Source organism: Cherax quadricarinatus, chromosome 5 (genome assembly GCF_038502225.1).
Source record: "Cherax quadricarinatus isolate ZL_2023a chromosome 5, ASM3850222v1, whole genome shotgun sequence".
NCBI lineage: Eukaryota > Metazoa > Arthropoda > Malacostraca > Decapoda > Parastacidae > Cherax > Cherax quadricarinatus.
Window position 1 is genome coordinate 55,415,523 of NC_091296.1, and position 26,675 is coordinate 55,442,197.

At 39.9% G+C, this 26,675-nt stretch overlaps 1 long non-coding RNA gene across 1 annotated transcript in view; it reads left to right on the plus strand.

The window, feature by feature from the left end:
• Positions 1-5,133: 5,133 nt before the first annotated feature.
• LOC128685028 (uncharacterized) overlaps positions 5,134-26,675 on the plus strand; it is a 45,127-nt gene continuing 23,585 nt past the window's right edge. Inside the window, exon 1 of the long non-coding RNA XR_011394241.1 lies at positions 5,134-5,437. This is a non-coding gene — a long non-coding RNA (uncharacterized lncRNA). The remainder of the gene's footprint in view (positions 5,438-26,675) is intronic.

Sequence of the window (26,675 nt, forward strand, 5' to 3'; positions counted from 1 at the left end):
TTGCTAAAAACTGAGTCATATTGGGACTTGAGTAGCTCACTCATTTCCTTGCTGTCATCTGTGTATGACCCATCTTGTTTAAGTAGGGGCCCAATACTGGACGTTGTTCTCGATTTTGATTTGGCATAGGAGAAGAAATACTTTGGGTTTCTTTCGATTTCATTTATGGCTTTTAGTTCTTCCCGCGATTCCTGACTCCTAAAGGATTCTTTTAGCTTAAGTTCGATGCTTGCTATTTCTCTGACCAGTGTCTCCCTGCGCATTTCAGATATATTGACCTCTTTTAGCCGCTCTGTTATTCTTTTCCGTCGCCTGTAAAGGGAGCGCCTGTCTCTTTCTATTTTACATCTACTCCTCCTTTTTCTTAGAGGAATAAGCCTTGTGCATACATCGAGTGCCACCGAGTTAATCTGTTCTAGGCATAAGTTTGGGTCTGTGTTGCTTAGTATATCTTCCCAGCTTATATCGGTTAGGACTTGGTTTACTTGGTCCCACTTTATGTTTTTGTTATTGAAGTTGAATTTGGTGAATGCTCCCTCGTGACTAGTCTCATTTTGTCGGTCTGGGGCTCCACGCATACATGTCTGAACCTCAATTATGTTGTGATCTGAGTATATTGTTTTTGATATGGTGACATTTCTTATCAGATCATCATTGTTAGTGAAGATGAGGTCTAGTGTATTCTCCAGTCTAGTAGGCTCTATTATTTGCTGGTTTAAATTGAATTTTGTGCAGAGATTTAAAAGCTCGTGTGAGTGTGAGTTTTCATCAGAGCTGCCTCCTGGTGTTATTACTGCAACAATATTATTTGCTATATTCCTCCATTTTAGGTGCCTTAAGTTGAAGTCCCCCAGGAGCAAGATGTTGGGTGCAGGAGCTGGAAGATTTTCCAGACAGTGGTCAATTTTTAACAGCTGTTCCTGGAATTGCTGGGATGTTGCATCCGGAGGCTTGTAGACTACCACAATGACTAGGTTTTGGTTCTCGACCTTTACTGCTAAACCTTCCACTACATCATTTGAGGCATTAAGCAGTTCTGTGCAAACAAGTGACTCTGCAATGTACAGGCCAACCCCCCCCTTTTGCCTGTTCACTCTGTCACATCTGTATAGGTTGTAACCTGGGATCCATATTTCCTTGTCCAAGTGATCCTTTATGTGGGTCTCAGTGAAAGCCGCGAACATTGCCTTTGCCTCTGCAAGCAGTCCACGGATGAAAGGTATTTTGTTGTTTGTTGCTGGCTTTAGACCCTGTATATTTGCAAAGAAGAATGTTATCAGACTGGTGGTATTGTTGGTACTGGGGGGGGATTTTTTTTCCGGCATTAGTATCTGTATCTGTTGGTTTGGAGTGGAGGCCATCGACTGTGGTTCCACTCCAGGAATGACTGGATTTGGTGTACGATTTCTGCCATTTCCTGCCATTTTTTTTTCCTTCCTGGCACTAAAAAACCTCTCCCTCTTGAGTGGCTGTGGCTACCCAGGTTTTCCCATGGCCTGGATGTTTTGTATCTTTTTGTCCCCTTTAGATGGTATGCCTGGCAATTTAAGTTATAGCACAGTCTTTCCTGTACTGAAGAGGTACACATTTCAGGGTGAAAAAGCTTACAGGAAGGGAGTTTGCATTTTCCTGTTGTCATATGGGCATGGCATTTTCTAGGGTGGTCATAGTTGCATGTCCCATCTGTTTTTCCAGATTTCCCATGCCAGCAGATACCAAGTGCATAGTATGTGCACAGGCTTGGTTTCCGCTTGCCTTGGGTTTCTGTGACTGTATTCCCTGTTGGTGCATGTTTCCCTGTCTTACTTCTATCCTCCCTAGCACCAACAATGGAGCTCCCACCAGTTGTTTTTGGTAATTTATCCTCACTATTGCTATTGGAGTCCTCTTGTTTGCTATTTCCTGCGGTATTTCTAGTTTGCAATATTGGTTTTATCTTATCTTTGACTACACTTGTTTCCCTACTATGGCTCCTGTCCCCTATGAGGTCATTTATATGTATTCCTTCCTGCGTATAATTCCCGACTACCTGGACAAAATCTCCAGCTTCACCATTACTGTCTCCCAGGACAGTATCTCCAGCTTCACCATTTCTGTCTCCCAGGACAGCACCTCCAGCTTCACCATTACTGTCTCCCAGGACAGCACTATCAGCCCCACATTTACTGACTACCAGGACATCACCTCCAGCCTTACAGTTTGTGACTACATGGCCAGTATCAAGGGCAGTACCATTCAGCCCAGACTTTTTATGTTCCCATCTGTTGTAGAAAGCTTCCAGGTTTTCTATGAAAGCAGCTTTGATGTTGTCCTCTTTTAATACCCTTGTGATTTTAGTCCACAGATTTTCCTCATTTGGGCATACCCAAAAACACTTCTCTGTTTTAATACTGCTTGTAGCTAGTTCTTGGATATCTGCACAAGGGGCGTGACACCAATTTCCACAAAAATGACAATTTATCCATGTGGAAGCCCGTTTGTTTGACTGACCACAGACTACACACAGCTTCATAATGATTTGAATGGTTGATTTACTGCAATTCTACTAGCAACCTCTTGAATATTATATTAATAACCTTAAATGAAGCTCTAGCTATTTGTATTTCTGTTTCTAACTCTTTTTTATATTGGACAGCTTACCGTCACGTTCCTGATTTTTAATGTTTGTGTTTATAAGGGCGCCTACAACCCCATCCGTTTACAGTCTGCTTTATTGTCCAACGAAACTGTTTGAAACCAGTCCCGGGTTCGGACCAGTCAAGGGTTCGGACCAGTCGAGGGTTCGGACCAGTCGAGGGTTCGGACCAGTCAAGGGTTCGGACCAGTCAAGGGTTCGGACCAGTCAAGGGTTCGGACCGGTCGAGGGTTCGGACCAGTCAAGGGTTCGGACCAGTCAAGGGTTCGGACCAGTCGAGGGTTCGGACCAGTCGATCTGCTCTGATCAGTGGGTCGCTTATTTAAAACATACTGGTCGGTGATTTGAGCTAACACATGAAGGATCTACTGGAAATTATCTACCCGAGTAATATGTGATTTGACTGATACAAAAGTATAACTTGCGTGTTGATCTATAAGACTGGTTATAAATGACCATAACACACTAAAAAACACGCTAAAAAACAAGGCAGGACATTTAAATACCTTACCACCCTTTATATACAAAAAAGTGTCACAAGTGCTATCACCAATCATTGCAACACTCTTTAACAAATCCATTGAATCCTCCACCTTCCCCACAGTACTCAAAATAGCAAGGGTCACCCCGATCCACAAAGGAGGAGACCAAACAGAGTTGAATAACTATAGGCCAATATCCAACTTACACCCTCTCTCAAAAATCTTCGAAAAATTAATTCATAAACGAATCTACTCCTACCTTATCTCCCAAAACATACTCAACCCCTGCCAATTTGGATTCAGGCCAAATAAAAATACTAATGATGCTATTATACACATGCTAGAACATATATACACTGCAATAGAGAAAAAAGAAGTCCCACTGGGGATCTTCATTGACTTACGTAAAGCTTTTGATACAGTTAACCATGACTTGCTCCACGTAAAATTGTCACACTATGGTATAAGAGGGCACTCCCTCAACTACCTCAAGTCATACCTCAGCAACAGAAGCCAATATGTGTATGCAAATGGGGCAAACTCTTCTGCACAACCAATTACAGTTGGTGTCCCACAGGGAAGTGTCCTTGGCCCTCTTCTCTTTCTCCTATACATAAATGACCTACCAAATGCTTCGCAATTACTCAAACCCACACTATTTGCAGATGACACTACATACGTCTTCTCCCACCCAAGCCCAGTCACGCTAGCCAATACTGTAAATACAGAATTACAGAAAATATCTACCTGGATGAGGACTAACAAACTTACACTAAACATTGACAAAACCTACTTCATTCAGTTTGGTAACAGAGCTACAGATGTCCCTCTTAACATAATGATAAACGGATCACCTATCACAAAGCTAACAGAGGGAAAATTCTTAGGAATCCACCTTGATAATAGACTCAAATTTCATACACATATACAACAAATTTCTAAGAAAATTTCCAAGACTGTAGGCATACTATCGAAGATACGGTACTATGTTCCACAGTCAGCCCTCCTGGCCCTATATCACTCTCTTATTTACCCCTATCTCACCTATGGAATTTGTGCATGGGGCTCAACAACAAGTAACCATCTCAGACCACTAATTACCCAACAAAAGGCTGCAGTTAGAATGATAACAAATTCTCACTATAGGCAGCACACTCCACCAATATTCAATACACTAAACCTATTCACCATACAAAACATTCATACTTATTACTGCACCTATTACATACATAGAACACTTAACTCTGATATTAACCCTCCCCTCAAACATCTCCTTGCCAACCTCAACAGAACACATGACCATAACACAAGGCACAGATCACTCTTTGATGTTCCTCGTGTCCATCTCACACTATGCAAAAACTCAATGCACATAAAAGGCCCTAAAATCTGGAACTCATTACCTGTAAATATAAAAGAAACACTACCTGTTTATAAATTCAAGTCTCTTCTCAAAGATCACTTACTCACCCAAAACCAAATAAATACTGAATAACTGAACCTTATAAATTGTATATCTTAAATGTTTCTCACAATTATATCACATAAATGTTAAACCTAAAACCCAATCTAACTTTATTATTTTTTAAATACACTACCTAACAGAATACTCCATTCTACTGAATGTACAACAATGCATACAACCATATGACCTGTCTTTGTAATACTCACTTGTGCTTTATAGTAATCTGTTTACATTAAAGTTTTATCACCGATGTCATCATTGCTTAGTTCATCTTAAGTTAATTTTAAGCCAGCCCGTAATGCTATGCATAGTATAAGTGGCTTTGGCATACTGCTCTTTTCTGTATTTTTTGTACCTCTGTATGTGTGCACAAATTTTTAAATAAATAAATAAATAAATAAATAAAGGGGTGGACCGGTAAGCCAGCGGAAGGCCTCGGTCAGATGACCAAAAGCTCCAAAGGCGGGTCATCATCTGACTAAGACCCGCGTCAGGAAACATTTGTCCTGTTTCCTGACGAACCTTACCTAACCTTGCGTGTTGAAGAGCCGGTGATATCTGGCAGCTCCTACAATGACGAACGGTCGAGCTCCACCCTTGTTTATCAATCGCTGTATCTGGCTTTTCTATTTTTTTTTCCGTCTCCACCACAATAAATGCTATATTATCACTATAGTTGACTGGTGCAAATTTTGGAGGAAGGACGCTTTTTCTGTAGTAATAATTGCTTCTCGTTGTGTATATTGCGACCGCTGGTAACTACAGGTTATATGAAATTCACAGTAACGTCTGGTAATTCAAGAAAAAGAGACTAATGAAAGTCACTCCACTCCACTAAGTACCATTATAATACTGGTTAGTTGCTACTACAACACTGTATTCTGCTATTCACTGGTATCACTAGATTATATGCGAGTACACTAGCAAGCCAGGAAGATTATTAAAAACAGCTGACCTGTAGTAAGTTTCTGGCGACTTTTGGCACCTGCCTCTATAGGCTTATCACTTCATTTACAAATTCACCTGTTTTCAAATGACACTTTAGCCTTTATCATCAATATACTAGGGAGCCACTGTAGTATACACTATACACTATGTATACTCAATGTTATCAGGGAGACTTTCTTTCCTCTGACACGAAAAGTTCAATTATTATTATTTTTTTCCACACGGGACACAGGCCTATGATTCCCCTCTGGCAGTAAACTCTGTTAGGTTATATGTTAGGTTACATTACGTTATAGGTTACGTTTGGTTAGGTTAGCTTATGTAGGGTTATATGTTAGGTTAACTTAGGTTATAATTAGGATAGGTTAGGTTATATGTTAAGTTACATTACGTTATTGGTTACGTTAGGTTAGGTTATGGTTAGATTAAGTTGGAATAGAATATAAATTAGGTTAGGTTACCTTAGGTTATAGGCTCATTTAGGTTAGATTATGTTATAGGTTACATTAGGTTAGGTTAAGTTACCTTATTTATTTATTTATTTTTATTTGGACATGATACATAGTTGTACAAAGAAATATAGTGATTGCGTGTACATACCAAAAGCCCCTTGTATGCAGAGCATTATGGGTTAGGTTAGTTACGTTAGGTTTAGTTTACATTAGGTTAATTTAGGTTAGGTTTTAGGATAGGTCAGGTTAGGGTAGGTTATGTTAGGTTAAGTTATGTTATTGGTTAGTTTAGCTTAGGATAGTTTAGTGTAGTTTAGATTAGGTTAGGCTAGTTTAGATTAGGTTAGGTTTTAGGTTTAGCTTTAACCTTAGGTTTTAGGTTAGGATAGGTTATAGGTTAGATCAGGTTAAGTTAGGTTATTTGTTGGGTTAGGTTATTTGTTGGGTTAGGTTATTTGTTGGGTTAGGTTATTTGTTAGGTTAGGTTATAGGTTAGGTTAAGTTACATTAGGTTAGGTTATAGGTTTGGTTAGGTTAGGTTATAGGTTAGGATCAGATAGGTTACATTAGGTAATAGGTTAGGATCAATTAGGTTATATTAGGTTGGGTTAGGTTAGGTTAACCATACCCCCGGCCGGGATTGAACCCGCGGTCATAAGAGTCTCAAAACTCCAGCCCGTCGCGTTAGCCACTAGACCAGCTAGCCACAATTGTGGCTAGCTGGTCTAGTGGCTAACGCGACGGGCTGGAGTTTTGAGACTCTTATGACCGCGGGTTCAATCCCGGCCGGGGGTATGGTTTGTTTGCAATCGCGTCATTACGATTTCTTGAGTCAGTTAGGTTAGGTTACTTATGCAAGATTAGGTTACGTTATAGGTTAGGTTAGGTAACATTGTTAGGGTAGGTAAGGTTAGGTTAAGTTATCTTAGTTTGATAAGGTTACTTTAGGTTAGCTTAGGTTAAGTTAGTTTAGTTTAGGTTAGGTTAAATTAGTTTAGGTTTAGTTAGATTAAGTTAGAATAGGTTAGATCTGTTTTGGTTATGTAATGTTAGGTTAGTTTAGGTTAATTTCATTATCTTTAGTTATTTTTCAATGTTTTTAGTTATTGTTCATTATTTTTCATTTTTCATTATTTTTAATTATTTTTCCTTTTCTAGTTATTTTTCATTACTTTTAGTTATGTTTTTTTACTTTTAGTTATTTTGCATCATTATTAGTTGTTTTTCAGTTTTGTTATTTTTCATTGCTTTGTTATTTTTACTTATTTTTAGTTATTTTTCATTATTTTTATTTTTTCATTTTTAGTTATTTTTCATTCTTTTCCACTATTTTTAGCTGTTAATTTATTTTTTATTATTTTTAGTTATTGTGCATTATTTGTAGTTATTTTTTTTTAATTTTTAGTTATTTTTCATTTATTTATAATTACTTTTCATTATTTTTAGTTATTTTTCATTATTCACTTCCTCTATTAGGAATTACCAGGAAAGGAGGGCCTCGTATGATGCTAAAATGATCTGATTTTACATTTTTAACTGTATATTTTGAATTAGCATAGAAAATAGTGTACCTAATGTGATTTTAAGGAATTTTGAAAATCTGGCTGAAAATGGCAAAAAACGCTGAACTATAGTTCACAGATATTTTTGGCTGAAAAAACTTTTTTCTCAATATGGAAAATGGTCATGATGACACTGTTGGATGAATTGCTCCCCACAAACATGAAAATATCCAGTAAATACAGCTTTCATGGAACGTTATGCAAGTTTTTATAAGATAAATGTGCTGTAAATGGTGCCCCAGACAGAGCAGAATCAGACCAGAGGTAAAATGGCCTTTCTTATGTTTTTAAGTGCATATTCTTATGGAGCATCAAAAATAGTTCAAATGGAGTGATTTTTTTTTAGGGGGGGTAATAGTTATTTTTTGTAATCTATATTTAAAAGTCCAGGACAATTATGTAGCCAGCATTTCTTAGTGACTTTCATTGTAATACAGTGTTATTATGTTCATAGGGAAGCATTAAACCCAAAGGGCTTATAAATTGCCTTGTCATAAAATATTAGCAGTTTCATATATTGTCTGGATAAGTAAATATATTTCAAGATTTCAGTCAAATATAGTATTTTCCTTCATGTACTTTTGCCCCTTTTTATTTTAACCTGGAGTACCTGGAGTTTACCTGGAGAGAGTTCCGGGGCTCAACGCCCCCGCGGCCCGGTCTGTGACCAGGCCTCCTGGTGGATCAGAGCCTGATCAACCAGGCTGTTGCTGCTGGCTGCACACAAACCAACGTACGAGCCACAGCCTGGCTGATCAGGAACCGACTTTAGGTGCTTGTCCAGTGCCAGCTTGAAGACTACCAGGGGTCTGTTGGTAATCCCCCTTATGTATGCTGGGAGGCAGTTGAACAGTCTCGGGCCCCTGACACTTATTGTATGGTCTCTTAACGTGCTAGTGACACCCCTGCTTTTCATTGGGGGGATGCTGCATCGTCTGCCAAGTCTTTTGCTTTCGTAGAGAGTGATTTTCGTGTGCAAGTTCTGTACTAGTCCCTCTAGGATTTTCCAGGTGTATATAATCATGTATCTCTCCCGCCTGCATTCCAGGGAATACAGGTTCAGGAACCTCAAGCGCTCCCAGTAATTGAGGTGTTTTATCTCCGTTATGCATTTTCTAGGTCAGCAATTTCACCTGCCTTGAAAGGTGCTGTTAGTGTGCAGCAATATTCCAGCCTAGATAGAACAAGTGACCTGAAGAGTGTCATCATGGGCTTGGCATCCCTAGTTTTGAAGGTTCTCATTATCCATCCTGTCATTTTTCTAGCAGATGCGATTGATACAATGTTATGGTCCTTGAAGTGAGATCCTCCGACATGATCACTCCCAGGTCTTTGACGTTGGTGTTACGCTCTATTTTGTGGCCAGAATTTGTTTTGTACTCTGATGAAGAAAGGTGTTAAACCAGGAGGGGTCATATAGAGCTTGGGAAATGGGAGACATTCAGGTTCATTTCAAGAAGGGGGAACATAAGTTTAGTTCCAAGTATCAAAGAGTCCCATACTGGAATCAAGGGTTCTCAACCCCCCCTACCCCAGAAAAATATACACAGTACGAATATAAAATACAGTTGACTTCTACCCTCCTAATACTAAGATCTCTTGACACTGCTTCTGAATATATATCAAAATATAAAAATCAAACAGTATATATGTATTTATTAAATTAATCTACTTTTACCATACAATAACACCTTTAATGTTGCATGCTGTACTTTAAATGTACTTTAACCCTTTCAGGGTCCGTCCCGTAGATCTACGGCTTCACGTTCAGGGTCCAAACTGTAGATCTACGCCAAAATTCTAGTGGCGTGAAATTTAGCACGAAAAGGCTGGTAGGCCTACATGTGAGAGAACAGGTCTGCGTGGTGTGTTTGTGTGCCGTAAACAAAAATTCTAGGCACCCGCATAGCATTGTGGGACTCTCCTCTTCCTATCTGATAGTTCTGACTCTGATGGAAATGGAAATGAAGACGAATTCTTTGGCTTTGATCAGTTAGTGACCGAAAGGAATGACCAGGATATCAATAATAGTGCAGAAAACCCTGATGATCCTCAGCCTTCTACCTCTGGTGTGGGCACTCCTCAGTCACGATCAGTTGTACCTCATCGCAAGAGAAAACTATTATTTTCGCGTGGCCAGGCCTCTGACTCCAGTAATGATGATGATAGTGACATGGATTGTGATTTTATTGCTCTTGACGATCATTCGAGTAGTGATAGTGAGGAAACATATTCACCAGTGAAGCGTCGGTATATACGCCGCCGCATGTGCTCGGGTAGTGTTCCCTATGCAGTGCCCAGGGGACGGAGTACCTCCTGTGACTCACGAAATCGTAATGACACGATTGCAAACAAACCATACCACGGGCGGGATTTGAACCCGCGGTCAGAGAGTCTCAAAACTCCAGACCATCGTGTTATCTACTGGGCCAGCTAGCCACAATAAGATTCGTCCAACTAGGTATATTTCTACACCATAGGAAGGTTAGCATAGGCACCACTGTGACCACAAATGCAAGTTTTTACAGATGAATCTCCAGCTAGCGTGGCCATGACGAACTCTAGCTCAAGTCCCTTCACTGCCGTCAACATGACTCACAAAATCATAATGACACGATTGCAAACAAGCCATACCACGGGCGGGATTTGAACCCGCGGTCAGAGACTCTCTGACCGCAGGTTCAAATCCCGCCCGTGTTATGGTTTACATCCTGTGGCCCTACACCAGGAATAGACAGTGAAAGTGAGGATGATGTGGCTACACTTCGCATGGATAGACCACAGGCATCAGTTGGTGGTGGTAGTGGTGATGGTAGTGCCACGGCCATGCATGACTCACCAGCCCAGGCTGGGACCCACGCAGCTGACTCCTCAGTTCAAGGACAACTCAGTTCAACCACAACTACCTGCACAACCAGCCTATGATGTCCAGTATCCACCAGCAAACCGTATCTGGGATTGGCAGCAAAATCCCAGTTTTGTTCCCAAGCCCTACCACTTTGATGACTCTCAAAGTGGAATTCTACCTACTTGTCCCCTTGGAACCACGGCCAATGAACTGGAATTCTTTGAACTATTCTTTGACCAGCCCTTATTTATTTATTTATTTATTTATTTATTATCAATTTGAGCACACATACAGAGGTACAAAAAAATACAGATAAGAGCAGCATGCCAAAGCCACTTATACTATGCATAGCATTACGGGCTGGCTTAAAATTAACTTAAGATTAACTAAGCAATGATGAAATCAGTGATAAAACATTAATGTAAACAGATTACTATAAAGCACAAGTGAGTATTACAAAGACAGGTCATATGGTTGCATTCAGTCATATGAAGGATTCTGTTAGGTAGTGTATTTAAAAATAATAAAGTTAGATTCGGTTTTAGGTTTAACATTTATGTGATATAATTGTGAGAAACATTTAAGATATACAATTTATAAGGTTCAGTTATTCAGTATTTATTTGGTTTTGGGTGAGTAAGTGATCTTTGAGTAGAGACTTTAATTTATAAACAGGTAGTGTTTCTTTTATATTTACAGGTAATGAATTCCAGATTTTAGGGCCTTTTATGTGCATTGAGTTTTTGCATAGTGTAAGATGGACACGAGGAACATCAAAGAGTGATCTGTGCCTTGTGTTATGGTCATGTGTTCTGTTGAGGTTGGCAAGGAGATGTTTGAGGGGAGGGTTAATATCAGAGTTAAGTGTTCTATGTATGTAATAGGTGCAGTAATAAGTATGGATGTTTTGTATGGTGAGTAGGTTTAGTGTATTGAATATTGGTGGAGTGTGCTGCCTGTAGTGAGAATTTGTTATCATTCTAACTGCAGCCTTTTGTTGGGTAATTAGTGGTCTGAGATGGTTAATTGTTGTTGAGCCCCATACACAAATTCCATAGGTGAGATAGGGGTAAATAAGAGAGTGATATAGGGCCAGGAGGGCTGACTGTGGAACATAGTACCGTATCTTCGATAGTATGCCTACAGTCTTGGAAATTTTCTTAGAAATTTGTTGTATATGTGTATGAAATTTGAGTCTATTATCAAGGTGGATTCCTAAGAATTTTCCCTCTGTTAGCTTTGTGATAGGTGATCCGTTTATCATTATGTTAAGAGGGACATCTGTAGCTCTGTTACCAAACTGAATGAAGTAGGTTTTGTCAATGTTTAGTGTAAGTTTGTTAGTCCTCATCCAGGTAGATATTTTCTGTAATTCGGTATTTACAGTATTGGCTACAGTATTGGGCTCGGGTGAGAGAAGACGTATGTAGTGTCATCTGCAAATAGTGTGGGTTTGAGTAATTGCGAAGCATTTGGAAGGTCATTTATGTATAGGAGAAAGAGAAGAGGGCCAAGGACACTTCCCTGTGGGACACCAACTGTAATTGGTTGCGCAGAAGAGTTTGCCCCATTTGCGTACACATATTGGCTTCTGTTGCTGAGGTATGACTTGAGGTAGTTGAGGGAGTGCCCTCTTATACCATAGTGTGACAATTTTACGTGGAGCAAGTCATGGTCAACTGTATCAAAAGCTTTACGTAAGTCAATGAAGATCCCCAGTGGGACTTCTTTTTTCTCTATTGCAGTGTATATATGTTCTAGCATGTGTATAATAGCATCATTAGTATTTTTATTAGGCCTGAATCCAAATTGGCAGGGGTTGAGTATGTTTTGGGAGATAAGGTAGGAGTAGATTCGTTTATGAATTAATTTTTCGAAGATTTTTGAGAGAGGGTGTAAGTTGGATATTGGCCTATAGTTATTCAACTCTGTTTGGTCTCCTCCTTTGTGGATCGGGGTGACCCTTGCTATTTTGAGTACTGTAGGGAAGGTGGAGGATTCAATGGATTTGTTAAAGAGTGTTGCAATGATTGGAGATAGCACTTGTGACACTTTTTTGTATATAAAGGGTGGTAAGGTACTTAAATCTCCTGCCTTGTTTTTTAGTGCATTGATAATAAGGGAGACTTCGTATGGGTTAGTCGGAGCTAGGAACAGTGTGTTCGGGTAGTTGCCGGTGAGGTAGTCATTTGGTGGGGTATCTGAGCTTGGGATTTTATTGGCAAGGTTTTGTCCTATAGTGGAGAAGAAATCATTGAGTCTGTTTGCTGTTTCTGTTGGTGGGAGTTGGGGTTCATCTGATTTTGCTAATTTTATTTCGCTATTTCGTGATATCTTTTTTGTTCCCAGAATTTCTGATAGGGTTTTCCAGGTCTTTTTTATATCACCTCGTAAGTTGGATAATCTGTTCTCATAATACAATTTTTTTGCCCTTCTTATCAGGCTGGTTAGGATTGACGAGTAACGTTTTGTTTGGTCTCTGGTTATGTGACCCATTCTGTACTGTTTTTCATATTGGTGTTTTGTATTTATGGATTTGAGAATGCTGGGTGTTAGCCAGGGACTGTTCAGTCTCTTTGCTGTCATCTGTTTAGTTTTTTTAGGGCAGTGCTTGTTATAGAGGTATTGGGTCTTTTTTAGAAAATTATTTATACATTCGTCAATATCTGTATAGATTTCTAGCTCAGTGTGCCAATCAATGTTTGCTACTGCTGTTGTGAAGTTATTAATGGCTGCCTCATTGTGAAGTCTGAAGGTGACTTTAGTAGTGTCTTGGGGTAGTTTACCAAGAGTTGTTATGAGGAAAGTAGGGTAGTGGTCTGTGGTATTATCTGTAATTATGCCTGATTTTAAAGGGGATATGGTGTTGGTCCAGATGTGGTCAAGTAGGGAAACACTAGTCTCTGTAACTCTTGTAGGTTTTGTTACTGTTGGTAGTAACATACAGTTACTCATTGTGTTTGTGAATTCAGTAACGTGTGGGTCCTGGTCTTGCAGGAGATTTATATTGAAGTCACCTGAGAGTAGTAAGTGATCTTTGTTCATGCGTGCATCAGTTATCATACTTCCTAGATTTTGACTAAATTGGCTAATGTTTGACTGTGGAACTCTGTAGATGTTTATCAATGTGAGAGGTTTTTGTAGGTATTTGGATTTGAATTTAGCTATTATATATTCCCCATGTTCATCCCTTGTGCAAATATTAGTGATACATTCTAGTTGGTCTGAGTAGTATATGGCTGTGCCACCCCCTTGTTGGTCTGGCCTACAGTTGTGTATGGCTGTGTAACCAGGAATGGCATAGACATCTGTACTATCAGGCTTTAGCCAGGTTTCAGTTAGTGTAATGATGGACATATTGGCATGTAAGGAATTTAGTAATGCTATGAGGTCATCGTAATGCTTGCTTAAAGATCTGATATTGTAGTTAAAGATAGTTGTTGTTGTTGGCACTGAGAAGTGCCTTTGATTGTTCTGCAGTGTAGTAATTACAGTAACTGATTGATTCATTTAAGTCATTAAATAAGAGGTTGGTATCAGGATCAATGCTTGTAATCATAAGATTTGTAGTGAATCTATAGTTAGAATTAAGTATAAAACAAAGTAAATAGTCTTAAGCTAAAAAAGAGCACCTGAATTATTTAACAAATGTAAAATAATGAGCTAAGGGACTAATACAAATAAAGTGATGATCATATAATAGAGCTTGGGAATATGATAGTAGGTAGTACTATAAAGGTAATTTTTTAAAGTTAGAATTATAGTTTAAAATTATAATAAAAAGGGACTAATATAGGTTGTGGTGAACAATAAAGTGGTAATCAAATAAATGAGCTTTGGAATATAATGGCAAAATTGTGAACTTATTCTACTTTAGCACCTGAGAATAGCACCTTGATTATTTTAACAATTGATGGAAACTATTGTCAGGGAAAGTAACAAGTATTTTGAGTACACCATTTCAAATATGATCATATCACCACAGTCAAGACTATACCGGTGGAAAGAGACGACTGTTGCAGAAATGTACTATTTGCTTTTTGCAACAATAATGCTTATGCCTCATGTCTATAAGCATAATATAAAAGCATACTGGTCCACAGATCGGCTAATTTCTACCCCGGTCTTCAGTGAAATCATCCCAGTGAACAGGTTTATCTTACTGTTATGTATGTTGCACTTCTGACAAAACCAGGCCTGACAGAAGTGAGAGGTTATACAAGATTCGAAATGTTTTTATGTATCTGAAACAAAAGTTCAACATGTACTTTTATCCATTCAAGAATCTTGTAATTGACGAATCTTTGATTTTGTTCAAAGGTAGACTGTTGTTCAAGCAGTATATACCGAGCAAGAGGAAACGCTTTGGTATAAAACTGTTTGTACTCTGTGACTGTGACAGTGGCCTGGTATTGGATATTGTTGTATACACGGGATGTAAAACATTGAAAGGTACCAGGATGTTATTGTGCATCTCAGGTGATGTAGTGAGAAGCATGATGGCACCTTATCTTGGTAACGGGCATACTTTATATACCGATAACTGGTAAACAAGCCCTTTACTCAGTGATTTCTTGCGAGTGAACAAGACAGATGTGTGTGGCACAGTGCGTTCTAATCGTAAATATATGCCCAGGTTCAACGCAGGTGCTCGTGGTGATGAGGTGCAGGTGTTTACTGCCAATGACATCATGGCATTACGGTGGCATGACAAATGAGATGTCACATTGTTGACAACCATTCACCGTAACGCTTAGCATGATTTGTTTACTTTTGAACTTTGGCAAAAATCAAACATTTCTGCTACTTTGAGCTCAATTTCAAGGTACTTTTCATTGTAAAACCAATCAAAATCATCTCGATTTCTGTAATATGTCTTCCATTCTATCAAATGAGACCAGGAAAACTAGAATACAACAATAAATACCATACAAAAATACAGTGCTCAAAGTTTTTTTTATCTCATTACCCTCTGTGTGCTGCAAGATTTTTTTTATACTGTGCACACTGACCACATAGACCCATTCTTTCATATGTAGGCCTACCAGCTTTCTCTCACTAGGTTTGAAGGCGCTAGAATTTATGAGTACTAGTATGTCAAGGACCCTGACACGTAAGCCGTACTAGTATGGCCGAAACCCTGAAAGGGTTAAAAGCAGGACTTGGTGTCAACATGCAAGGACATGAAAGGACTAAAATTGAAGTCAACATACTTTCTATTAAACAGGACATATGATCAAAGTATATTAGTTTGTCATCAAAAGCTGACAATTTTTGTAGTTGGACTAGACACACTACTATAACAGTGCAAGTGCACCCAGTAAGCAGTTATGAGAGTAGCTTTCTTTCAGTTAGCAATGGAAGAATGTTGACCAGAAAACCAGCTGATATCTGATTAAAAAAGAATTTCTCACTAACTGACCAGTTATACTACTAGTCAGTACTGCAAATCTGAAAAGGGTAGTTCAGTATGGAAGAAAACAAGAGGAAGAACACACACACAAGGTAGTCAGACTTCAAGGGTCTGAATGATCAAGTCAGTGGATGCTTAATATTTTTTCTTATGATGAAAAACTTTATAGCAAGTGCTGAGTATGTGACTGCTATCCCTTCTCGATTAACTCAGTGATTTAGTAAATAACATGGAATGGTTTCCAGTGGTTTGTATCAAGGACTAAATCATCAAAACATCTCTTTTTAGTATAATATACAGTGGAACCTCGGCTTATGAGCTTAATCCATTCTGTGACCTTGTTCGTATCCTGATTTGTTCATATGCTGAGTCAATTTTCCTTATTTAAATTAATTGAACAGCCATTAATCCGTTCTGGTAGAATTCCTGCTCTCAGAAGCAGAAAAAAATACACTTCAATATAAGGCTAATATCAACTCTACGGTTTATTTATCTGTCACAATTGATCTAATATGACATAATAAACTATATAAATAACATAGAGACCTGATATATGCTCTAGAATGAATAAAAATATGTCATTATGTGACAAGTGGAGGCAGTCATAACTGCTTCCGCAATGTATTCACTGCCATATAGTGACGGCCTTTTGAAGCCAAGCCCATGATGACACTCTTCAGGTCACTTGTTCTATCTAGACTGGAATATTGCTGCACACTAACAGCACCTTTCAAGGCAGGTGAAATTGCTGACCTAGAAAATGTACAGAGAACCTTCACGGCGCGCATAACGGAGATAAAACACCTCAATTACTGTCTCATAAACACGCTAGATAACAGGGATGTCTTGCTACTCCTACTTACACTTTGGTCACACTTCACAGACACGCACATGCATATATATATACATACATCTAGGTTTTTCTCCTTTTTCTAAATAGCTCTTGTCCTCTTTATTTCTTCTATTGTCCATGGGGAAGTGGAAAAGAATCTTTCCTCCGTAAGCCATGCGTGTCGTATGAGGCGACTAAAATGCCGGGAGCAATGGGCTAGTAACCCCTTCTCCTGTAGACATTTACTAAAAACGAGAAGAAGAAACACTTTATAAAACTGGGATGCTTAAATGTGCGTGGATGTAGTGCGGATGACAAGAAACAGATGATTGCTGATGTTATGAATGAAAAGAAGTTGGATGTCCTGGCCCTAAGCGAAACAAAGCTGAAGGGGGTAGGGGAGTTTCGGTGGGGGGAAATAAATGGGATTAAATCTGGAGTATCTGAGAGAGTTAGAGCAAAGGAAGGGGTAGCAGTAATGTTGAATGATCAGTTATGGAAGGAGAAACGAGAATATGAATGTGTAAATTCAAGAATTATGTGGATTAAAGTAAAGGTTGGATGCGAGAAGTGGGTCATAATAAGCGTGTATGCACCTAAAGAAGAGAGGAATGCAGAGGAGAGAGAGAGATTTTGGGAGATGTTAAGTGAATGTATAGGAGCCTTTGAACCAAGTGAGAGAGTAATTGTGGTAGGGGACCTGAATGCTAAAGTAGGAGAAACTTTTAGAGAGGGTGTGGTAGGTAAGTTTGGGGTGCCAGGTGTAAATGATAATGGGAGCCCTTTGATTGAACTTTGTATAGAAAGGGGTTTAGTTATAGGTAATACATATTTTAAGAAAAAGAGGATAAATAAGTATACAAGATATGATGTAGGGCGAAATGACAGTAGTTTGTTGGATTATGTATTGGTAGATAAAAGACTGTTAAGTAGACTTCAGGATGTACATGTTTATAGAGGGGCCACAGATATATCAGATCACTTTCTAGTTGTGGCTACACTGAGAGTAAAAGGTAGATGGGATACAAGGAGAATAGAAGCATCAGGGAAGAGAGAGGTGAAGGTTTATAAACTAAAAGAGGAGGCAGTTAGGGTAAGATATAAACAGCTATTGGAGGATAGATGGGCTAATGAGAGCATAGGCAATGGGGTCGAAGAGGTATGGGGTAGGTTTAAAAATGTAGTGTTAGTGTTCAGCAGAAGTTTGTGGTTACAGGAAAGTGGGTGCAGGAGGGAAGAGGAGCGATTGGTGGAATGATGATGTAAAGAGAGTAGTAAGGGAGAAAAAGTTAGCATATGAGAAGTTTTTACAAAGTAGAAGTGATGCAAGGAGGGAAGAGTATATGGAGAAAAAGAGAGAGGTTAAGAGAGTGGTGAAGCAATGTAAAAAGAGAGCAAATGAGAGAGTGGGTGAGATGTTATCAACAAATTTTGTTGAAAATAAGAAAAAGTTTTGGAGTGAGATTAACAAGTTAAGAAAGCCTAGAGAACAAATGGATTTGTCAGTTAAAAATAGGAGAGGAGAGTTATTAAATGGAGAGTTAGAGGTATTGGGAAGATGGAGGGAATATTTTGAGGAATTGTTAAATGTTGATGAAGATAGGGAAGCTGTGATTTCGTGTATAGGGCAAGGAGGAATAACATCTTGTAGGAGTGAGGAAGAGCCAGTTGTGAGTGTGGGGGAAGTTCGTGAGGCAGTAGGTAAAATGAAAGGGGGTAAGGCAGCCGGGATTGATGGGATAAAGATAGAAATGTTAAAAGCAGGTGGGGATATAGTTTTGGAGTGGTTGGTGCAATTATTTAATAAATGTATGGAAGAGGGTAAGGTACCTAGGGATTGGCAGAGAGCATGCATAGTTCCTTTGTATAAAGGCAAAGGGGATAAAAGAGAGTGCAAAAATTATAGGGGGATAAGTCTGTTGAGTGTACCTGGTAAAGTGTATGGTAGTTATAATTGAAAGAATTAAGAGTAAGACGGAGAATAGGATAGCAGATGAACAAGGAGGCTTTAGGAAAGGTAGGGGGTGTGTGGACCAGGTGTTTACAGTGAAACATATAAGTGAACAGTATTTAGATAAGGCTAAAGAGGTCTTTGTGGCATTTATGGATTTGGAAAAGGCGTATGACAGGGTGGATAGGGGGGCAATGTGGCAGATGTTGCAAGTGTATGGTGTAGGAGGTAGGTTACTGAAAGCAGTGAAGAGTTTTTACGAGGATAGTGAGGCTCAAGTTAGAGTATGTAGGAAAGAGGGAAATTTTTTCCCAGTAAAAGTAGGCCTTAGACAAGGATGTGTGATGTCACCGTGGTTGTTTAATATATTTATAGATGGGGTTGTAAGAGAAGTAAATGCGAGGGTCTTGGCAAGAGGCGTGGAGTTAAAAGATAAAGAATCACACACAAAGTGGGAGTTGTCACAGCTGCTCTTTGCTGATGACACTGTGCTCTTGGGAGATTCTGAAGAGAAGCTGCAGAGATTGGTGGATGAATTTGGTAGGGTGTGCAAAAGAAGAAAATTAAAGGTGAATACAGGAAAGAGTAAGGTTATGAGGATAACAAAAAGATTAGGTGATGAAAGATTGAATATCAGATTGGAGGGAGAGAGTATGGAGGAGGTGAACCTATTCAGATATTTGGGAGTGGACGTGTCAGTGGATGGGTCTATGAAAGATGAGGTGAATCATAGAATTGATGAGGGGAAAAGGGTGAGTGGTGCACTTAGGAGTCTGTGGAGACAAAGAACTTTGTCCTTGGAGGCAAAGAGGGGAATGTATGAGAGTATAGTTTTACCAACGCTCTTATATGGGTGTGAAGCATGGGTGATGAATGTTGCAGTGAGGAGAAGGCTGGAGGCAGTGGAGATGTCATGTCTGAGAGCAATGTGTGGTGTGAATATAATGCAGAGAATTCGTAGTTTGGAAGTTAGGAGGAGGTGCGGGATTACCAAAACTGTTGTCCAGAGGGCTGAGGAAGGGTTGTTGAGGTGGTTCGGACATGTGGAGAGAATGGAGCGAAACAGAATGACTTCAAGAGTGTATCAGTCTGTAGTGGAAGGAAGGCGGGGTAGGGGTCGGCCTAGGAAAGGTTGGAGGGAGGGGGTAAAGGAGGTTTTGTGTGCGAGGGGCTTGGACTTCCAGCAGGCATGCGTGAGCGTGTTTGGTAGGAGTGAATGGAGACAAATGGTTTTTAACCCTTTCAGGGTCCATCCCGTAGATCTACGGCTTTACATTCAGGGTCCAAACCGTAGATCTACGCCATGAGCTCAGCTCACTCTGATAAACTGTGAGTGGTACATTTGGGCCTAGATATGAGAGAATACATCTATGTGGTATGTGTGCACCACATAAAACAGATCCTGCAGCACACTGTGTATAATGAGAGAAAAAAAATGAAATCATGATTTTTCGATTAAAATAGCAACTTTGCAGTGTTTTTTCGTATGTTTTTTATAGTTGTATTTGCGATTTCTTGGTCTCATTTGATAGAATGGAAGACATATTACAGAAATAGAGATGATTTTGATTGGTTTTAGCACTGGAAATGGCTTGAAACTGAGCTCAAAGTAGCAGAAATGTTAAATTTTTGCCGATATTCAAGAGTAAACAAACGACCTCACACGTCTAATACACATCAGCTGGTGGGTCTAATATACATTCACAAATATGGTGATGATATTTATACAATTATTACAGTATTGCATAACAGTAAATCTTCTATTTTTTGGTGTGAATAAAAATTCATTATGTGAATAAAAAATCAAAATGGAATTTATTTGTAAACCCTCAAAACATAACTAATGAACAGAGGAAATGTTAGTTTAGTGCCAGGAATGCCTACATTGTTCATTCTGGACCCTATTTTGAAATTGGAATATTTTGAACTTTGTGTTAAATTGGCCAAATTAACAATTTCCGATCACTTTATTTTGTAGTTGAAACAGTTGACTTGGCGATTTCTTGTGCTCAATCGATAGAATAGATGTAATACTAGTGAAATAGCTAAGAATTTGGTTGATTGGAATAATGTAATTGGCCTAAAATGGGAGTCAAAGTCGGGAAAATCGCCGATTCGTAAATATCGCTGACACATCAAAATTCGCGAGAGCATAATTTCGTCAATTTTCCACCAAATTTCGTACTTTTTGTTTTATTACCTTCACAAAAAGATTCTCTACGATTTCATAAGAAAAAATAACAAATTTTTTTTTTGAAAATTCTTGGACACTGGTGCGTGACTCCAGATTTGGGCCTTGGACCCTGAAAGGGTTAATACTTGATGTGCTGTTGGAGTGTGAGCAAAGTAACATTTATGAAGGGGTTCAGGGAAACCGGCAGGCCGGACTTGAGTCCTGGAGATGGGAAGTACAGTGCCTGCACTCTGAAGGAGGGGTGTTAATGTTGCAGTTTAAAAACTGTAGTGTAAAGCACCCTTCTGGCAAGACAGTGATGGAGTGAATGATGGTGAAAGTTTTTGTTTTTCGGGCCACCCTGCCTTGGTGGGAATCGGCCAGTGTGATAATAAAAAAAATAATTACTGGGAGCGCTTGAGGTTCCTAAAACTGTATTCCCTGGAACACAGGCGGGAGAGATACATGATTATATACACCTGGAAAATCCTAGAGGGACTAGTACCGGACTTGCACACGAAAATCACTCACTACAAAAGCAAAAGACTTGGCAGACGATGCAACATCCCCCCAATGAAAAGCAGGGGTGTCACTAGCATGCTAAGAGACCATACAATAAGTGTCAGGGGCCCGAGACTGTTCAACTGCCTCCCAGCATACATAAGGGGGATTACCAACAGACCCCTGGCAGTCTTCAAGCTGGCACTGGACATGCACCTAAAGTTGGTTCCTGACCAGCCGGGCTGTGGCTCGTACGTTGGTTTGTGTGCAGCCAGCAGCAACAGCCTGGTTGATCAGGCTCTGATCCACCAGGAGGCCTGGTCACAGACCGGGCTGCGGGGGCGTTGACCCCCGGAACTCTCTCCAGGTAAACTCCAGGTAAATTATTGTAATGGGGAAGCACTTGTGGGGGGGAGGGGATGGAAGGTATTCAGGCTTAATTTAGGGAACTGGAACACAGATCCAATTCCCTAGATCAAGAGCTCCTCACCATGTACGTAATAATAATAATAATTATTATTATTATTATTATAAAAATAATACAATAGTAATAATAACAGTAAGGAGAAACTTCAAAAGGCTGCCAGTAGTTGGCACCCCCATGAGCAAAACATTGGTAACCACTACTTTTCACCTGTCTAGACTTAAGTACAGTGGACCCCCGGTTAACGATATTTTTTCACTCCAGAATTATGTTCAGGTGCCAGTACTGACCGAATTTGTTCCCATAAGAAATATTGTGAAGTAGATTAGTCCATTTCAGACCCCCAAACATACACGTACAAACGCACTTACATAAATACACTTACATAATTGGTAACATTCGGAGGTAATCGTTATGCGGGGGTCCACTGTATTCTATAAGTATTAGGTGAAGACTGTCCGAAATGCCTCGGCATGATAGTGGCTTTCTTTGCTCCAATCATATTATGATATGTAAACACACATTGTAACCTTTTCAAAGAAATAAACATTTTATTTATTTAAGGAATCTCCCTTGAGCACCTAAAGTTGGTACCTGACCAGCCGGGCTGTGGCTTGTACATTGGATTGAGTACAGCCAACTGTAACAGCCTGGTTGATCAGGCTCTGATCCACCATGAGGCCTGGTCACAGACTGGGCCGCGGGAGCGTTGATCCCCGGAACTCTTTCCAGGTAAACTCCAGGTGGGGGGGAAGTACGCATCCTGAAATTTCGTTCATATCCAGAAACAGAAAATCAACCGAGCGACGGTTCTTATCCTGAGAAGTTCACATGGTGGGGCGTTCGTAAGCCGAGGTTCCACTGTATTGTTTAGGTGAAAAATCAAGATTATTATTATTATAAAAAATGAAATGCTAAACCTACAAAGGTTATACAGCACAGCACAGCAGGGAAGGGTGCAGGGGTATTGGGTAACAAGAGAGAGAGAGGGATTATTATTAGGTCAAGTGCTAGAGGCAGCATCAAAGTGTGTGCAGTAAATCAGTTGCTGTCAAAAAGTCAACGAGAGAGTCTGAGTTAAAGGTAGGTCCATCAGCAAGGAGGGAAGATACAGTAAGGGCATAAGAGCAGTGATGACGTTGGAGGTAAATTCTGTGTGCTTGTTGATAGAGTGGACAATCCAACAGAATACAGCTAACAGAAACTGGAACTTGACAATTCTCACAGAGAGGAACAGGGCACCTCTCCACGAGATACCCATAGGTAGGGCCCTGCTTTATGGCATTCCGTTAATACGGCGATTTCAAATTATGACCAAAACTGTATGGCTCCCCATCTTTTTAATACGGCACACACCACCCAGTTTGTTTGTATTCTTCATGAGCACCGCGTCTCTCCATTATGTTTGGAAACTTTCTAAAATTTCAAGTGTTTTAAAGTTATTTCATATTTATATATACAGTGGACCCCCGGTTAACGATTTTAATCCGTGCAAGAGGGGTAATTGTTATGCGAAATAATCGTTATGTGAATGAATTTTCCCCATAAGAAATAATGGAAATAAAATTAATCCGTGCAAGACACCCAAAAGTATGAAAAAAAAAATTTTACCACATGAAATATACATTTTCCCACACACAAAGAGAAGGATACATGCACAATAGTAGAGTAGTACATGCACAGTATATATTGTGCATGTACTAGTCTACTAAATGAAGAATAAATGACACTTACCTTTATTGAAGATGCAGCAATGACTGATGAGACACTGTGTCCTGGGAGTGCCTTTTCCTCCTGAGTACTGTAGGTCCTGTTTGGCATTTTCTTCCAGAACAGGCCTTATCACACTGTGTATGCCACTACGATTCTTAAATCTCTCAAACCAACCTTTGCTGGCTTTAAATTCACCAATATGAGCACTAGTTCCAGGCATTTTTCCCTGTTCACCTGGGTGTTAGTCGACTTGTGTGGGTTGCATCCTGGGAGATAAGATTAAGGACCCCAATGGAAATAAGTTAGACAGTCTTCGATGACACTGACTTTTTTGGGTTATCCTGGGTGGCAAATCCTCTGGGGTTAATTGTTTCTTGGTATTCTCAATAAGCCACACCAACAACGGTGCTACAGCAGCAGCAGCAGCTGACAGTGCAGCAGCAGCAGCAGCTGTACCACCAATAGTAGCGATGGTTGATTGGGGTTTATTATACAACCTGGCCAGCTCGGAGACATGCACTCCACTTTCATACTTATCAATGATCTTTTTCTTCATCTCTATTGTAATTCTCACCCTTATTGCTGTAGGGTTGGCACTAGAAGCTTTCTTGGGGCCCATGGTCACTTATTTTCCAGAAAAAGCACCGAAAACACTGTAATAATACGAAATATTCCGATTGTATGCTTGGATGTTACCGCGGAGGCTGGCTGGTAAACAATGCCACCGGCGGAACATGTGAGCGCGTCTCGGAAGAAAATCGGTAAGCGGGTTTTTAAGCGGTATGTGAGGCAAAATTTTTGCAATTAAAGTAAGCGGTATGCGAAATAATCGCTATGTGATGCCATCGTTATGCGGGGGTCCACTGTACTCTGATAATTATACTTATGTGTACCTATTCCTAAGTAAACTTACACACTGTGCTGGTGTGCAGGTACATATTAAAATCACTAAGAATGTGTTATTAGTCTTGAGGACAACATAATAATAATACAGTGGTCCCTCGATAATCGTAAGGCTCGATAGTCGTAATTTTAAAAAATCGTAAAGTTATTTTCGTCAAAACATTGGCTCGCTAATCGTAGTTTGACTCGCGAATAGTCATTTGTCTGGGACGCGTACGCACGGCTCTGAGCCGTTCCCAGCCAGTGTGCCATTGCTTACCAGTGAGCGCCGCTCCCCTCACTTGCTCATACGAAATATTTCATAATATTCCATTCATTTTAGTGCTTGCAACTACTAAATAAGCTACCATGGCTCCAAAGAAAGCTCCTAGTGCCAAGCTTTTGGTAAAGAAAGTGAGAAATACGATTGAATTTAAGAAAAACATCATTGAACAATATGAAAGTGGCGTACATGTGGCCGAACTGGCCAGGATGTATAACAAACCCCCATACAACCATAGCTTCCATCGTGGCCAAGAAAAAGGAAATCAAGGAAGCTGTTGTTGCAAAGGGGGTAAATATGCTGACAAAAATGAGATCACCAGTACTGGAAGATGTTGAGAAGTTATTATTGGTGTGGATAAATGAGAAACAATTAGCAGGAGATAGTCTTATGACGTCTATTATTTGTGAAAAGGCTAGGCAGTTGCATGACGATCTGGTAAAGAAATTGCCTGCAGTGAGTACTGATATTTGTGAATTTAAGGCCAGCAAAGGTTGGTTTGAGAGATTTAAGAACTGTAGTGGCATACACGGTGTGGTAAGGCATGGTGAGGCTGCCAGTTCGGACCAAAAAGCGGCTGAAAAATATGTGCAGGAATTCAAGGAGTACATAGAGGCTGAAGGACAGAAACCTGAACAAGTGCTCAATTGTGGCAAAACAGGCCTCTTTTGGAAGAAAATGCCAAAGAGGACCTACATTACTCAGGAGGAAAAGGGACTGCCAGGACACAAGCCTATGAAAGACAGGCTGACGCTCATGTTCTGTGCTAATGCTAGTGGAGATTTCAGAGTGAAGCCGTTACTAGTGTACCATTCTGAAAATCCCAGAGTGTTCAGGAAAAACAATGTTATGAAGAGTAAATTGTGTGTGTTTTGGAAATCTAATAGTAAGGCATGGGTCACGAGGGAAATTTTCGTCAAGTGGTTCAATGAAGTGTTTGGCCCTAGTGTGAAGAATTTCCTCCTGAAAAAGAAATTGGGTCTCAAGTGCCTCCTAGTAATGGACAATGCACCTGCTCATCCTCCAAACTTGGATGACCTAATTTTGTAGGAGTTTGGGTTCATCACAGTAAAGTTCTTGCCCCCGAATACCACTCCTCTCCTCCAGCCCATGGACCAGCAGGTCATTTCAAACTTTAAAAAGCTCTACACCAAAGCAATGTTTCAAAGGTGCTTTAATGTGACCTCAGACACTCACTTGACCCTAAGAGATTTTTGGAAAGAGCACTTCAGTATCCTCCATTGCATAAGCCTTATAGGTAAGGCTTGGGAGAGAGTGACTACCAGGATTTTGAACTCTGCTTGGAGAAAATTGTGGCCAGATTGTGTCCACAAGAGAGATTTTGAAGGGTTTGGGGCTGACCCTGATGAGCCTATGACAGTTGTGAAATCTCTTGTGGCACTGGGGAGTTCCATGGGGTTGGATGTGAGTTTGGAGGATGTGGAAGAGTTGGTGGAAGACCACAACGAAGAGCTCGCCACTGAGGAGCTGCAAGAGCTTCAGCAGGAACAGGAACAGATCGCAGCTCAGAATCTTGCTGCAGAGGTGGAGGAAGAGAGATGGAAGAAGTTGCCTTCTTCAGAAATTAAGGAGGTTTTTGAAATGTGGGGTAAGATGGAAAGATTTATGGAGAAACATCACCCTGACAAGGCTGTTGCAAGCCATGTTGGCAACATGTACAGTGACAAAGTCTTGGCCCATTTTAGGGAAGCGTTAAAGAGATGCCAGAAACAGAGCTCTCTGGACAGTTTTTTTTGAGAGACAGGCTTCCAGTGACTCTCAAGTTGGTCCTAGTGGCATTAAGAAACAGAGAAGAGAAGTAACCCCAGAAAAGCACTTGGTACCTGAGGTGTTGATGGAAGGGGATTCCCCTTCCAAAGAGTAACTAATGCAATCTGTCTCCTCCTCCAGTCTTCCATACACTAAGAAGAATCGCCAATAAAGGTAAGTGTTATGCTGTTAATGTTTCATTCATCATGTCCCATTGTATTGTTTATGTACTACATATATATTCATATAAAAAAATTTTTTGTTTTAATACTTCTGGGTGTCAGGAACGGATTAATTGTATTTACACTATTTCTTATGGGTAAAATTGATTCGAAAATCGT